The following is a 17362-nucleotide window of genomic DNA, read 5'->3' as shown; positions in this document are numbered from 1 at the left end:
GCTTTAGTTCTGTAAACGTCTCTAGAATACCAAAGGGAAAACAATTTGTGGAAACAGACAACCTGTCTTTCTCTACTAGCGGCTTTGTTTGCTGGTTTACTCTTTTAATTTCTAGCATGATTATGGTATTAATTTTTTATTCATATATATTTGAGTAACGCTGCAACTGGCTCAATAAAGTGGAGTTGCTGGAAACCAGAGTTCAAAGACCCCAATGAAAAGTTTCAGACAAAAAGGTAACTTGCAGACTGGTGTGATTTAAGTTTGTCTGAACTTAAGACAATAGTTAAAAAACAGTCTAGAATATATTTAGTTGAGAATAAGCAGAGCAGCAGAAATATGAGACTTGTGGGTTTTCAGTCTAAACAGTTAATTTATAACTGGGAAGATTTTGTGTCAGCATGGATGCCAGAGGCCTTTGGGGTCCAGAGCCTCCCCTCACTGCTGCTCATGAACTCAGTTATTTTCTTTCCTGTGAAGGGAATCAGGAAGCAGCTGTGCTTTCCTGATTTCCTGTTGATCGATTGGTGATCACAGTGTGATCCTGTGAGCCCCAAGGAAGGCAGGTGTTGCTGTTATGAGAACTCTGTGGTTCCTTTTTCCTGCTTGTACATCAGGCTGTGGTTGGTACACATCAGGGCAGAACTGGGAGAAAAGAAATGGAAAGCTCTGTTGAATAATTCTTTTGTTTTGTTTGCAGATGTACTGTGAGAGACTCTTTTGTTATCATATTTTGCTGCTGAAGTAACTTCTTTAAAACTCAAGTATCTATGTTTCTGACCCTGAAAGAAACAAATTTTTCTTTAATAGTTGTATGAGTTGCAGTTCTGTAATCTGAAGTCTTGTGAACTTTGAATAACAGATAAAATGCATTAAAATACTGGCTTCGCCCTGGTAGTTTGCCACTGTCTCTTCATCCTAATTTTAGATGTGGTTTTTGTTATAGAAACATCAGTTTTCCACCATTGCTTGTTCAGTTGTTTTTACTTTCTCATGAGAAACCATCTATAGAGATATTTGTCAGAATTGATTGGTATGAGGTTAGCATCGTTTGAGTATAGGGTTGGCCCAGGAGTGCCCAGCTCACACTGGGTATTTACTTGATAATCATCAGGTGGAAGGAGTAGCTGGTGGTTATTGTCTTTGATGGGCATTTTTCATACCTTACTGGTGTTTTTATAGGAAAATTAGTAACAGCAGATTATTGCTGAAGGTTTTGAATTAGCACTGTTAGGGGTTTTTTTGAGTATTATATTTCTGTCATTTAGATTTACATGTGATACAAACAGAATAAATTTTTGAGGGGATCCATAGATATTATATGACGTGAATTCTGACTTGAGTTACTTTTGTCTCTGAATTTATATAAGTTCATTTTAATATACTCGAGTCTTCATGTTAGCTGTTGTAAAGCATTTTTCTGTGTTTGATTAAATGTGTTAATACCTCTGGTAGTTACCTTCAACAAATAAATATTCAGATTTAATGACATTCATTTAGTATAATTCAGATCTATTCGTTGCAGAATTGATGATTTTAACAAGGCTTAATATGCTTGAAGTACTAATACAAATAGTTTACAGTGCTTCTTTTTTAGTGTAGGGAAGTCTACTGTATCAGGTGTATTTTAAGGACAGAAGGCACGCTTGGTGTCTGTGTGGGTCGCTTCCAACTCATAACATTCTGTGAATATTCAATGAACATTCTGTCAATTTCCTCTGATATTTTCCTCTTGTTATAGTTTTCCTTTTTATATGAAAGACTTACATTAATTTTGGGAGTGAGGAAAACGAGAAACAAGTTGTCTGAGTTGTCATCAGTGCTTTTTCTCCTAATGGTGTAAAAACCTGGTTGGATCATCAGTGCCAGTGTTTCACATGGTTTTAAGCTGAGAGGGGGAAGGAGGAAGCAGCGTGTCTCACGTAGTCTGAAGCTTTTCAGGTTTGGTTTCTATCCTGAAAAGTATGCCTTTCTTGAAAACTTGAAAAAAAAAAGCTTAATTTCCAAGCAGGAATGTTTTAAAAGAGAAAATGGCTTATTTTTCAGAGGGCAAATTCTTAATGAGGGCAGTATTTCGTGTGTTAAATTTTGAGGCTGGGAGACAGAGTCTTTTTTGCCCTGGCAAGAGGCACTGGGATTGTATCTGGTGTTCATGCAATCAAAATAAAATCTGTCAGGATGGGGACAGGAGGCTAGCCAAAGCAGTTGTATCAGGGTTGGTGGGTGGACTGCTTTAAATGTAGGACATAAGCCAAGGTAAGGGTGACACCTATTAAAAGATGTTACAGTTTGTATTTATTAATATTCTTTTCTACCTGTAAGTAGAAACTGTGCTGACATCTTTAACAGAACTTAATAAAGTGCTAGCATCTTGTGACACTTTTCCTTCCTTGAAGGAAAATGTATAGAGGTGGTTGTTGAAAGAATTTACCAGATAGATTTGCAAGGCTTTATCTTCTTTCTGGAGCTTAGTTACAGTTGATTCTTCTTTGGAATGGAGAACTGTTTCTCCCTGATGTACCAAAGGGATACTAATCATGTTGTAATTATGTCCCTGAAACAAGTATAGCCTTGGGCCTCTCAGGGCTATACTCTGATTTGGGCATATTTCCAAAATGATAGCATAGCTGTATTCCAAGTTTTAGAATTGTTTTGAGACACTTTTAAATTTTTGCAGAGGTTTAAAACAGGACATACCAATAATACTCATTTGTTCAGAATGGAGGAAAGCCATTTCCTGCTGATTTAAATGCAGAATTTAAGGAGACTGTAATTGCATCTATTAGAACTTGGCTATGGTACCGGGCTAAAAATCATGGTGTTGTAAAAATAAATCAATGTTGTGGGATTTTTTTAGTCTTACTAAGGAGTTACAGCATTATAGGCTGAGAATTGTCTATCCTGGTAACTGCTCAATCTTATTTACCCAGTCATGTTTCGTTTCATCTTGTCTAAAGACGAAAAAGTGAAATAAGCTGAACAAAGCAATTTTATATGTGCAATAGAGACAGAAAAGTGTAGGTCTGAGGATGAGAGGCATTATTTTTGAACTGCTTCTAGTCATTGATATGTTGATGACAGATAGTTAACAATTACTATTACTTTCAATTTTCTTTAGTGTTACCTTCCTATATAATGAGGAGGAAAATCCTTCTGTAATAAATGTGCATATTGTTCTTCAGTTATGACAGTATTTCTGTTGTAAAAAGCAAGAAAATGTATTTTATTCGTATTAAACTTGGAACAAGCAATGGAATTTTTGTTAAAGGTAATTGATGTGGTTACTGGTGTTGCAAAAGAATGAGAAAGATTATCTCAGAAGAGAGTTAGAAAGGGTTTGCAAGCTTCACAAACATTAAAAGAAAACAAAATCAGACCCCTACATTTTGTAAAATGAAGCTCAGTATAAGAATGTGAGAGAATCAGTCAGAATCTGGAAGGGAAGGAATACTTAATATAAGAAACTGAGAGCATCATATGGACAATGTACAAGAGGCAGCTAACAGGGTAATTCCCTTACGGAATGTTTGTCTTCATAAAAAGGCATGGGGTATTTGCTTTTTTCCTCTCAAACCCTGTGCCCCAGAGTTCATGACTACCAGTTGTCACCAGAGAAGACGAATGTACTTGTAAGATGTCTGTCGATCAATTCCACAAAGCGTAGTAAGGCCAAGACTACTCAGCTGTGTGTGTATCATAACAGGCCTTTTTGGTGGCATGATATCAGTTCTAATAAATTAGTAATATGACTGAATATGATAAGTTTTAGAATGTTTCCTCTACAGATAGTTACTTAGTCCTATGGTACCACTTCTGTATTTGTAAAGGGAACTGCTAAGAGTCAGGCGAAGTGTCCTTCATCACTGGGCCAGATATGCTGTGGCTGTAGAGCTCCCACACTTGAAACAGGGGATCCTCATGCTCATTTCTCCTGCGATCATTAGTTTCTTTATAGCTAGAAGAATTTTGTAGGTAGAGTGGAAATATTTTTGATTTTTTTCTGCCAGGTACGTCTGAGTCATGGGTAACCTTTAGGCTGTACAATTCTGTGACCTACCTCTTAAGCAAAAAAAATATTTCTAAGCACATATTCTACATGTATGTTTCAGTCACAAGACCAGTGTTATTTAACAAGAATACGTACTGGGAAACATTAGGAAATTACATTCATGCAATGGTCTATCAACATCTGAGTCTAAATATTACTTTCTTTACTTCCAGTGGAAGCTGGGATCTTTGGAGTTGAAGAAAAGGAAATGAATTTATTCTTAGAGAACCTAAAACACATACACAGTCAAAAGAAAGTGGTGACTTATTTCTTACATGATGCTTTTTTTGGCAATTCCAACAAATTCCCAATGTACTTATATAAAGAAGCACAAATAGTGTATTGTTTTGATCAGTGCTAGAATAAATGAAATATTTCTAAATTTTGAAAGGGAGATAACAGCGATAATAACATTATGTTTGACACCATTGGTGTTGCTGTGTATTATGTAAGTGGAAGATAGTGTATTTTCTTTGTATCTGGCATATGAATATTATCTTTTTGAAAATGTTGTTTATGTACTAAACAGAACAATGAGAAATACAGGTATACAGAGTTCTTGCTTGAATGAAGAGAAAAATAAAGTGGATGATTACAAGTATTTGAAATATTTATGGTGGGGATGATTAAATAATTCAGAAGGGCTATATTTGAATGAAGAGTGTAAGTGACATACAGTTACATTTCCTTTCCAAAACAAGTTTTCATAGGATTTTCGATTAACAAATGATTTATGTTAAACTGCTGGAACTGCACACTGCTCCAGTGATATCCTTGGAGAGCAATTTTGTTGACTCTTGGAATGTCTGCTGTTTGTTTAAAAGATGGCTTTGAATTTTTATGAATGTGAGACTACCACATGTAATGTTTTCCAAGTGCTGCAATGGCATCTCTCATTTGCAGGTGGGCACTTAGCAGTATACAGAGACTATACATACTTGATGCTAACACTATCCAGATCATGCAACAGTGGTCCTGAACTTCCTTTATTCCTGCTTATCTTTCTTTGAATTTTAATATCTAATAAAATTATTTTCAAATTATTAGGAGCTTAAATAGTATTTTGCTGAGTTACCTTGTTTAATATTTATAAGTGTTTATCACATCACTGTAACTGAGGATTGATAAGTGTCCATATAAACAAATGTTATGGGAATATGTTACAGAGTGTTTCTGATTTGCTTTCATAAACCAAAAGGAACTGGAGAGTCATAAAGAATCGTTCATATGAATTTTTATTAATCATCCCATTCCACGGTCCACTGCTTAGGCTTTTGAACTGTCTTTAAAACTCTATGTTGGATTTCGATCAGTGCACTTGTTGCTTTTTTAAAACAATTTTTCATTCATTGTACTAGAAGTATTTTATTTTAATTTTGAAAATTAGCAGTTTTACATCTGTTGTTGAGAAATAAGATAGAAGAAAACTGAAAAAGAAGCGTTTAAGATATTACATCTGTTTACATGAGGACCCTAATGCAGTTTAAAAAGTCAGGTGAGTTAGGTGTAGCATTTGGTTTTAAGTCAAACATTACTCCTCAAAGGAAAAGGTATTTTCATATCATAAATATTGTTCAAGAGTAGCGAAAAGGTTATAAATGATGTACCTTTTACTTCTCAATATTAAAAAAAAAAAAGAGTTCAGACAGGACCTTTATGCAGTAGGGATAAGGAGCATTCTGTCCAGTTTTCTAAAATAGGGCTTAATGCAAAGAGCTAATAAATACGTCTCTCATGCAGCTCAGGTTCATTATTTAGGGTTGGAGGATTAGATCCTTTTCCATGTAAATACTTTTGTTGACTTCAGTAGGACTATGAACATGGAAACTACCAGCTTTGTGGCTTTGATTTTACACTTTTCAAAATGGAGATACAGAGAAAACATAGTTTGTTACTGAAAGAAAGAAGGGAATTTGTTACTTCCATTTTATTTCCAGGTTTACTAAATAAACATGTATGTATTTTGTAGCAAGTTGTGCTCTCAAGGTGCAGATAGGAGCTCATGAAACTGAAGAGTTTTCCATGTGTCTGTGTAAAGGCAGTGACAAGCTCCCAAAATAACTACTCTGCATTCTGGGCAGCTTGGGGCAGCACTGAGCTCCACTCAGGCAGGCTAGGTCCAAAGGGAGCAAGCTGCAGGGCATAGATGGGCACGTTGTTTGTTCTGTGCTCTTGTGTCTGCATTGCCGGTTATACATGAGTTACCTAGCTGATACAGAAGTTTGAGTTTGTCTACATGAGATGCAGGCAATATTTGACTTAAAGAAAAAAATACTATTTCTTTGATACATCTTAACCCAAATACTCCCAACCAACATCAGTAATTTTTTTTTTTCCTTCCCCAAAATTGCACTAGGGGGCAGTGAAAACATCTTAGATGCATACCAGCCTTCCTGGAACCTCTATTTGTCCTGCGTAGTTTCTGTAACCCTGTTAAGCAACTATCTTGGAACCAGTTTTCAGCATAAATAGTACTATGTAAAGATTTTAGTTTGGATTATTTAGATGCATGGAGTTCATTGTGGTGAGCACGTGTGGTGAAACACAAAGCCCTATATAAGGGTTGGACTCAGTCACGGCAGCCTTTTTACAGTACAGAGACTGCACAGGTCATATTTCATATAATAATGAGGATGAATGCAGGAAATAAATCCTGGAAGAGCTGTAGAAATTAAGAATAGACATTAATTTTCTATGCATGAACAAAACTTTTGCTGTGGAAAAAATGTCTTCAATTAAGATGTCTGCCTCTACTAGCTTATGTGTGTTAGCTGTCTTCCAGTCATATAATACAGGCAAACCATAGGACTTAATACTTTTTTTTCAGTTTTAATTTAAAGAGGAGGGAAAAAAAATTAAGTTATAGATATAGTGTTTTTCTTTTTCCCCTTCTGTTAAAAAATTGAATTGTAAACTTTGGAAGATTAGTTGGAGAATGGAGAACTTATTATAGAATTTATGCAGCAGCTTACATCTTTAAAAGGAGTGGGAAAATAGAGCTGAGTTTTTAACAGAGACTTCCCATGTCTGATTTCTTTTTCTTTTATTTCAATTTATTAAACAAAGTATGAAAGATTTTTTGATTGAGTTTGACCATATAGCTTTTGTGTACTGGAGTACTTAATTCTTTAGACTTTTGCTTGTGTAGGAAGAAAAATCTGTCCTGTAGCCAAAATGTAGTCAGTCTGTGATACCAAGTATGTATCTAATATGGTGCATGTGCTTTTGTATTGTTCATGTGTAAAGTGGATCAGGCCCACAGGGCAGCATTTTGTGCGGTGCGATGTTAGAAAACAAACAGGGGAGCATGGGCCAGAACAGGACACCTTTCTTTTCCAAGTTTAACCAGGTGACTGAGACTCACCATATTCACTGTTTATTTGTTGGATGTTGTGAAAACAGTGATGATGCTAAATGTCCAGTTCCAGTGCAAACAAAATCTTGTGGCAGGACAAACGCAGGCACAGTAAAAGGGGGTCTGTAAGTAGTACACTTTAGCTGCTGTGTCCTGTGGCTCAGCGGTTTCTCATTAGTCAAAGTTAATTGGAAGGACTTCAAGCCTCCTTGACCCCACAGTGTACAACTGTGTGTGTTCATGCCTAGTTGGAAATACCAGAAATGAAAGTAGTATTTACTTCAGTTTTCTTGGAAAATGGAGGGATTACCTGCTTATTTTGCTGTTGGTCCTTGTGTCCAAAAGACAGCTAGCAAAAGCGGGTGGTGTATTTTCTGCACGTAATTGAGCCTTCATCTCTGACCTACTTTGAAGCCTGCCTTTTATACTTACTGCAGGTTGAGTAAATGTCTTGCTTGCAAATATTGCGGTTGTGCTGCACATGTTCAGACACAAAACAAGTTCTGTGAAAATGCTGGGTTGACAGGACTGAACAGGCCAAATTAGGAGTAAAAGATCAGATTTCATTCAAAAAATAAACTATCCATAAATGTGATGGCAGATACAGACAGTTATATTGAAAAGGCAAATTATGTCAGCATCTGATTTCAAGATGGATTTGCAATTCTTTGGAAGAGGTGAACTGGCATTCTTCATATTGGGAATATTCTAAGCAGAAAGGGGGAAAACAGTGATTGAATCTTAAACTTTTGAACTGCATCTGAACGGCAACAGTTATGGCATTTGAAACAGTTCTTCAGCCTTTCAGAATTTTACTGCACAATTTTTGAACTAGAATTTTTCTGTGTTTAGGTTAAGATATAATGTGGCATAGACCTATATATATCAAGAATTTGCTAGGCTTCACTTAAAATATAAATTGGGGTGAGAAGAATTGAGCTCATAGAATAATGACTCTTTCTTTCTCAAGTCATTAATCTTCCAAGTTTCCTACATCATCTGTATTTATAGAGATTTACCTGCCTTTTTTCTGACCGTCCTGTTAGATAGGATGTATTGGAACATGCTGTCCTCTGCAAAGAAAGCAACTTACATACCAGGCTATAACCACATCTGTAGGGATCAGCTGGCTTTCAGTGCTAACAGATTTGTAACCTATTTCAGTACAAATAGCATATGTCTCTTGCAAAGTAAATGTAATGACATAACTGCTCTTGTTGTCTTAAATATAAGAAACATATTTCTCAGTGACATTCCTTAAGTACACTAATAGTATTACTACAGCTTCTACTGCGTACCAATAATATCAGGAATAGAAATGGAAAAGAAGAAATAACTAGCTTAATCATCCTCAGTGTCTACAAATTGCACATACCTATTTTACAAGACTACTGTGACACAGAGTGCTGAATCATTTTAAAGACAACCCCTTCGTGTTCTACAGTTTTAAGTCTTGGTCTTTGTGAGCATTTTGTGCCTTAAGACCATCTAAAAATAAATTGGTTTTCAACTCAATTAACTTTTCCTGTGGAAAATATAAAATTCTGGAGAAGATGTAAACTTCCACATGCCAGTTGCTTTTTTGTGTCACTTATCTCTGAATGGTTTAAAGAGTACCACGCTTAGTCTAGTTGCTGTCCTTAAAATATTTTTCTTAGGGAAGATGATTACAATACATTGAGTAGACAGTGACTTTATGAGAAGGCCCAATGGTAGTTTTCTGTGATTTCCTGGAGCCTTGTAGTCCAAATAAGAAACCGCAATCAGTGTTTGAATGCAGAGTGAGCAGTAGTCAACCAATTCACTGCATTTTCAGCAAAAATATTAACTCCCCAGAGTAAGATGCATGTCGCTGAATCTAAATGAGTTGTAACTATTATATTTATAATGGTATCTTAAATAAGCATCTGCCCAAATCACATTATAGTTATGAAAACTACCCTGTCAAAAATAATAGCTGTCAGCTGTAGTTTAATTCTATGTAGTTTAATGCAATTGGCATTAGTTTACCTCTTGGGAGTTGTCTTATAGCGTAGAAACTGATGGAAGCTGCAACCTTGTCTGATACTTTCAGGGAGTAACTTCGTGATGGACTCTTCAACCACATCTGAGTGGGTGGCAGAATTTCATAGAAATTACCCAGCTTCTCTGGGCGATTAGGAGAAAATTTTTGCGTGTAGCTGTGTTTTGACGTACAGTCAGATTTATGATAGTGGACCTTTTCTAATAGGGATCATACACGGCAGGTAGATGATGCAGACGTGAATTAGGTAGGTAAGAATCAATGATAAGAGAAACCACTTAACAGTACAGTAAGCCAGTGGGGTGAGAACAGAGTGTGGATCCTCTGTGCTCTGCTGTTTGTAAGCAAGGACAGTGTCGGAAGAAAAGTTAGTATTACTCTCAGTATTACTCTGAAACGTATGTAGAGGGAAAAAAAAAAAGAGAACATGGGATTGCAAAGATTCATGTTTCCTTCTGGTGATTATGTGTGTATCAAATGTATTTGCTTTCTAAGTTTAGTAAGAAGTTGTGTTGTTGTTGTTTTGGTTGTGTGTGTGTTTGTTTGTTTGTTTGTTTGTTTTCTGGAGCCAACCGTGGCACTTCCCGTTTATTCACCTTTTTGGAATAGTAGTTAGTGATGCAATTTTTCTTTAAGGCATTTTAAACCTAATTTGCTTATAGGCAAGAAAATATCTTTAAGCTATGTTTTCTCTTGTGATTGTATAACCACTAATGTAACTGGCTCACTTTCAGAACTAAATTGAGCAGGAGGACTTTCTAATAACTGGTTTTGAGTCAAAGCTGTTTATACACATTTTAGTTTTTGGAGATAAAAAAATTAAATCTGGAATGACTGAGACACAAATAGTCTAAAAAGAGAGATTATTGGTGGTTTTAGGCTTTCTTTGTTAGGAAATACGTCTTGCAGGTCAGGAGCTGATAGGAGAATACAAACACACATGCAGAATGTTTGTATTTGAAATAACATGAATAAATAATGTTTAATTTGACTTTGCTCTGTACCATTGCTCTTACTGAAAAGGCATGGAGGAGAAGCTCTGAGGCACACTGACATGGTATCTCAGCTTGGCACTTACCCAATGACAAGGGCTTATTGTGTAAACGTTAGGCTTAGCATACCATACCTTACTGTAGTTACAAATTCTAAGGAGGTCACCTCAGGTCTTTCATCCGTTGGCATAGATAGGTTAAATGACATGCAGTTCACAATATACCTTATGGGATTTTTTTTGAGTTCTTTAAATGCACAATTGTAAACAAGCCTATCACTTAAGAAATAATTATGATCTCAGAGCAAATATCTAAGCTTATGAAAAATTCCAGTGTCTAAGCCAGAACTCCCCCACTCCCTTTGTTGTGCAAAATTTTAACAGTGCAATGTGGATCGACACTGTGCCTGTCAGTATTAATAGATACTTCTAAGCTCTTGATACCCACAGCCAGCTGCAGAAATCTATTTATATGCATTTGCTCATTCTTGCTAGCTTGTTCCCTCACCTAAGTTCCACACTACTGGAATTGTTCAGTATTGTAGTGACTGTGAAGATTTGAGAATCTATGAATAGATTATGGTGGGTTTTAATAATTCTTGTACATGTTTCTTTCCAACTGCTGATTGTGTTTTAAAAGCAGGATTTTTTTGCTTTCTCTATTTTCTTATTTATGTATGACACTGAAGTTCCAAGGTCAAGTGTTTCACATGTTGCAGCAGGCTACCATCATTATCAGGGTTTTCCCATTTCAATAGATTGCCCAATACAGTTGGTTTATGAAAGGAGACTTCACTTAAATAAAGTGTCCTAGGAAGACTTTCTCCCTTTCTGTAGAGGTTTATCAGGATCTAGTGAGAGGAACCTGCTGTCCTCTGCTCAGAGGTCCATTTTTGCTCAGGCTGGATATTACCCATGGTAGCCACAGAAGTGAAGATCCAGAGTGTCTGAATGTGTGATACAGAAGGGAAGTAAACTTAAAAAGGAAGAACATAAAGAAAAGTGCCTTCAAGTGATCTGCGCTTTGTCTCTAAACAGAATAATGGTATTGAAGAACTCAAGGCAAAATATTTGTTTTGTAAGCTCATTTTGCACGGCTCCCAGGAGGTGAAATGTAAATTGTTGAAAGGCCTGGGAAACAGTTGAGTCCAGGACAGCAGTAGGTGTTACATGAGACAGCATTAGTTTCAGAACTAAACCATGGATGACATATCTGAGGCAGATGTCAAACACGCCATTGTTGTGAAGAATTCAGACCTACAGAGCAAAATCCAGAAACGGGAGTTAAACTCTGCACAAGCCCAGCAAACTGTGCAAAATTTGGAATCCTTGTTTTGGCTTCCTTTGAACACATCTGAGCAAAAATTTCTGGACTGCATTTCATTTCAATTATTTTATGGGTTTTACGTTCCTTCCCACCACTTCAGCTTGTCTTGTGGAAAGCCAGAAAGTGTTTGTGAGCTCTCTGCTTCTCTCATACTCATTTTTTGTTTTATATTTTACTTCTGTTTCTCTTTTGATAGAATAGCAAGTTGGCCCCATGTTTAAGCGCTTGCTTGTTACAGAAGAAGAACTGCTGAAGAGTTTTTTAGCTTGATTGTTTATGGAAACAGCAGTAACCGTGCATTCCCTGGTAACTTCACCAATCAGTCAGATTTAGGCTAGACACAAAGAAGAAATTTTTTACAATGAGGGTGGTGCAACAGTGGAACAGGTTGCGTGGAGTGGTGGTAGATGCCCCATCCCTGGAGACTTTCCCGGCCAGGCTGGATGGGGCTCTGAGTGACCTGATCTAGTTGAAGGTGTCCCTGCTCATTGGATGGGGTTTGGACTAGATGACCTTTGAAGGTCCCTTCTAACCCGAACTATTCTATGATTCTATATTAATAATAGATGTTCACCATAGCTTCTGGCTTGGTAGGATCTGAGCAGCTCAAATGCAGGAACAACCCTACTGTAATTGTAGACCTTCATCTGAACATCTGAAATTGTCCTCTTTGTAAGTACGAATTAAGGATTGTTAACTGCGTTATTACGATGAAGTTGAAGATGCACATTGTTTTTAATTCATCTCAGCTAGATTAACAAGGTTATTATATACACAATTAATAGTGACTTAATTTGAATAATGTAATTGAAACTTAAATTTTAGATTGTAAAATGAAGAGGACTTTTCTAGTTACTCAAGTAGTCTTTGTATAGTATGGAGTATCTGCAACAGCTCGTTATGGAGAACATCAAGAAACCTGTTGAATAATTCAAGGAAAGATCTCATAGAATGTATCTAATATTCTACACTTTCTAACAGTTACAGAGCAAGGAAAAAATATGAGGTCTTAACATGTCAGTAAAAGTCTATGAAATGAGGCATTTCCTAAGACTTGATGACCTTGAATTTTTGCCTTCTTTCTCCATTCGTACAGCTACAATTTTTTGCACTGTCTAGACGATGGATATTTGTCTTAGTCTGGGTTAAAAAGTGAAAGCATTGCTTCTGTATACTTTCATACCTCAGGCTCCTTGAGGAATGATTATAATAAGTGTTGGATTTGATGGGTGGGCATCATTTCATTGGAAAATGTGTAGGGGTCTTTATTCTGTTCCTGTTTAATCTACAACTGAGCAATACTGACTATTAGTTGTTTAGTTGCTCTGTAGAAATCAATGGCTCTCTGTTTAGTTTTGTGTCTTGTCAGGTTTAATTGTAATAATGTGGAATATTCAGAGTAAATTCCATACATGGCAATCAGTATTTTTGATATGGTATGCTGGAGTGTCTCAACATTGATAGATACTATAGTAAGACATATCATTTTCTTGGGCACAACATTGGAAAATGTTGGTTTTTTTTATTAAAAATGAAACTAAGGTGTTCATACAAGCTGTGTTGTTTAACCTAGTGCTTAGTATTTGCCCTGAACATTTTGAAAATTATTAGTGATGTCATTGGATATTAAAACAGTTTTTACAATATGAGATACGTCATCTGGCCATAACACACTACCTTCTTCTGACATAAGCTTTAGTTAAAGGAACATACCTGAGTGAAGTACGGAGAAAGGTGTGTTTCTTTTAAGCATGGACCTCACATGTGTGAAATATGAATGTATCTTTTCCTCTTTCCAGATGCATAGTTAAAGTTGTTAGCAATTTATGCTCATGTCATATTACATTAAATTGTGCTGCTAGAAGACAGCTTAAATGTTAATGTTTTGAAGGTAATTTATGGGTGGCATGGGAGAATTAGTAATCGAAACAGTAATGGAATTGGAACCAGCTGTGGGAGCTAGGTAGGAAATTGTCCTTCCTTCCTGCAGTAACTTAGACATGCTGTAATTTTTACTCCCTGCCGCCTGCTACCTTCACCCTATGGTTGTGGATCTTCGTGTGACTAACTAATGACTCCCCCCAACCCCATTTTAATACCTTACCCTATTTGATTAGTAAGTTTGTAGACAACTGGAATATTTGCCACTAAGTGGGGTGTTATGCATAAATTTTCGTCTCTTAAGATCCTGGAGTAAACATTTGAGTGAACACCTTTTTACAGTCACAATTGGAGAACTGTTGAAAAGTATAGTCTGTGGACAACTCTCTCTAGAGATGTGGTTGTTTAGTTTTACTGACTGTCGTATGTTTGCCAGGAATAACAGGATCCCTGAGGAATTTGAAGAACTTCACCAAAAGTGCTATATAAAACTTGTATCAGATTCCGTATGATAGATATTATTTATTCAAATTTTCAGATGAGGAAACTGGGGTATGCAGGAATAAAATAAACTACACAGAGTCAAAGGCTGAGGATTGGTCTATGCCAGTACCAGTGTTGTATTGTTTTAATTTTGATCATTAAACCATGTGTAATTTAAGAGAGATGGCTCACTACTGAGGTTGCTGTATAAAGTTTCTTGTTTGTATTGCCTTGATGCTTAGGAAATTCTATGCTAATATGGCCATCAGAAGACTTAAAGTGAACATCAGGCTCTTTTTGGATAAGAGTAAAACTGCATTGTATTTCAATTGTAGTAATCTCCATGTCTGTTTTAGACAGAAGTCCCAAATATTGAAAATCTATTGGCTGCATTGACTTTTTAAGTGTTAATGAGTCCAAAATTAAAATTTAGAGTCTGGTGCTACTGATGGAATTAATTCCACTGCTTATGAAACTTGCAAAAGAAACAGTATTAATATTCTACCACATATGTTATTTTAATGTACTGTCATGGAAATATGTGTAGCTGAAACTGCCTTTATCTGCATGAATTACAAAAGCTTAATAGTATCACTGACTGTTAAAATATAGAGCTGAGAGGCATTTTTTTGCAAAAAATGTTAAACTTTTTCCAAGAATGGCTTTTAATGTCTAAAATACTTCTTAAATAATTTTAAGACTAAGTAAATCTGGAGAATACTCAGGCTATTTTAATGAATTGAAAACATCTAAAAGTGTTCTAATTATTAAAAGGCAGGATACTGCTTCTGGAATTCTTAGCGTAACCTTACTTTTCATAGTGAAAGAAGTTTCTAGTGAAAGAAGTTTCAAGTGAAAGAACTTCACACATTTTTTTTCCCTAAGGTTTGCCAAAAGGTGATGATGGTAAATTGTCTGTATAATTTAGATAAAAGGTGTTTCAGAGCAAGTTTAATGTAAATAATTAAGTAAGCTTGCTAACAAGCTGAAAAATTTCATGCGTTAACAAAACTTAGCTTCAGTCTGGTCCTGCATCCTATGCTGTGCTCTTGGATTCTTTCATGTGTGTGTTTTAGGGCATATTCCTTGTGGTGGAGATCTCACATGGAATCTCTCTGGTATGGAAATTCTTATCAAGCTGGATGTGAAAGACTTCACTTATGCTTTCATGTATGTTTGCAGCTGAACTAAGCATTTGGCACTAAAACTCCAAAGAGCAGAAGGTTCACTCTAAAGAATAATGTTAATAAAGGATATATCTGACTGAAAATGCTAGTGATTTTTTCATTCTTGACTGAACATGGGTACTTTCTGGTGGTATGTGGCAGTTGTGCATACTATTTTAAGAAATATGAAGTATTTATATGCATTTGAAAATGAGATGATAAAGATGAAATAGGTAGGTCGTTATGTAAGCAGAATGTAACAGATCTGACATATTACCAGAACACTCAGCTTCAGTAAATTAGTCTCCCAGAAACTGCAAAGGAAACTTGAGGGTCCACAGGCAATTTTAGATGTAAATCAGTTTATCAGTGATTACAAGTTGCTTTAGAAAAGGCTCAAGAGAATTTCTTTGGTATACATTGTGAGAACAATTCCCAGGTCATAAATTTTAATATAAACTATTACATCATAAATTAAGGGCTTCTTATAAATTTAGAAATTATCTGAATGAGATTTTAGAATCTAGGTGAAAAATAGTAACCTCCTGAAATCTATCTAAACCTGTCTCCGAGGAGGCAGATCAGGCAGGCTTTTTGCTGTACTTTAGAAATATGATGTTTATATCTAAAAAAGATACTTGCAAACTGTGCTGAGATGCTGATTGCAGAACCTTTTCTAAATTGTTAAGCCATTGGAGTCTTTTCAGAAGGGGATATGCAAGTAAGTGGCACAAAAGGAAGGAGATCTAATTAATGTTACCTGTTGTGTCTGGTAACAGTCTCTGAATTACCATTTGACCCATCATCTAATAAAATATGTTGTATCTGACCTATAATAACATTACAAATTTATTGTTTTCAGTCAGTCATGTGTGGGAATGAAGATTTAATCTAAGGTCTTTTCCCTTGCTGGTTAAACCTCACAAAACACTCTGGTTCAGATCATAAGAAACAGTTTCATGGGACTGTGAATTAGATGATGTTGAGAGAAGCTAGCCACAGTACTGTTTCCATATTTAATAAATAAATTTACTTCCTGTAGGCATTCAAAAGGAAGTTCATCTACTTAAGCACCTCCTTAATTCTTGAATGCACCCTGGAGTAATGCATTTTAGCTCACTAAAGAAAATAACTTTTCCTTAGTCTTCCCATGCTTAGAAGTTATGTGTTGTTTTGAGTGGGAGAGATACCTTTTCATAGGGCTCTTCCAGTATTTCTGTTAATTTTGAAGGTTTTTCTGCATTTGTTATGGATTTACGAGTTAGCTATGTTTTTCCATGAGTAACAGATACTGTAGGTGTTTCATGGGAATATCAACCAAGATGATTCATATCAGTGTTTGCATCTGTCCTCCTGTTTTCTATAATATTTTCCGTTATGTTTTTTGGGCCAAAATTTCAGATAATACACACTCATAGGCCCTGTTTCATCCAAACTAATCAAGGCACCTTTGTTAGGAATTTAGCTGCATTGCACTCCCCAAATAATTCAGGAAGAGAAGTCTCCAGATGATTAAATTTTTTAATACACTGATACTTCTTCTGGAGTTATCTGTCTCTTTTTGAAGGCTGTGTAGGAAGTCTGAAGTAAGTGTTTTCCATGTTTAGATGCATCACATTCAGAAGCTCAGACTAAATGAATCTGGGCCAAACTGAGTTTAATCTGCAAGTATGCAACAGAATACATCTGTCATCTCTTAACAACTAAAACAGAGGAAATTAAAAGTTGTTGAAAAGCCCTTTCGAATATGGATGCTTCCTTCTGCATGCAAGTTTGTGGGTAATGTACTTGTATAAAACCAGAAACATTTCTGTTTTTCTGTTGCTGTAAAATAGCATCTTGCCCATCTCTGATGCTGTGGTTTTTCATGCACCATCTTTCTCTTGAGTGTACACTTGTGCAACCTTAGTGTGTATCTTAGTTGTTTATTTTCAGTTTGAGTTATAGAGAAAAATAATGAAAAATTGTGACTTGGAATTTTACAGGTATTATGGTTTTAATCAGTGCATGAGGAGTAGCTTGTGGAACAAAACATGAACATCAGTGTGTGTGTATTTGCAAAACAAGTTTTAAAAGCTACAGAAAAAA

At 35.9% G+C, this 17362-nt stretch overlaps 1 protein-coding gene across 2 annotated transcripts in view; it reads left to right on the top strand.

Moving 5' to 3' along the window:
* Positions 1-17362, top strand: part of WDR70 (WD repeat domain 70) — a 128581-nt gene that overhangs the window by 10965 nt on the left and 100254 nt on the right. The window lies entirely within an intron of this gene.

Source organism: Streptopelia decaocto, assembly GCF_964273445.1.
Source record: "Streptopelia decaocto genome assembly, chromosome: Z".
NCBI lineage: Eukaryota > Metazoa > Chordata > Aves > Columbiformes > Columbidae > Streptopelia > Streptopelia decaocto.
Note: the sequence above shows the minus strand (reverse complement) of the source record. Positions and strands in the feature narration are given on the sequence as shown.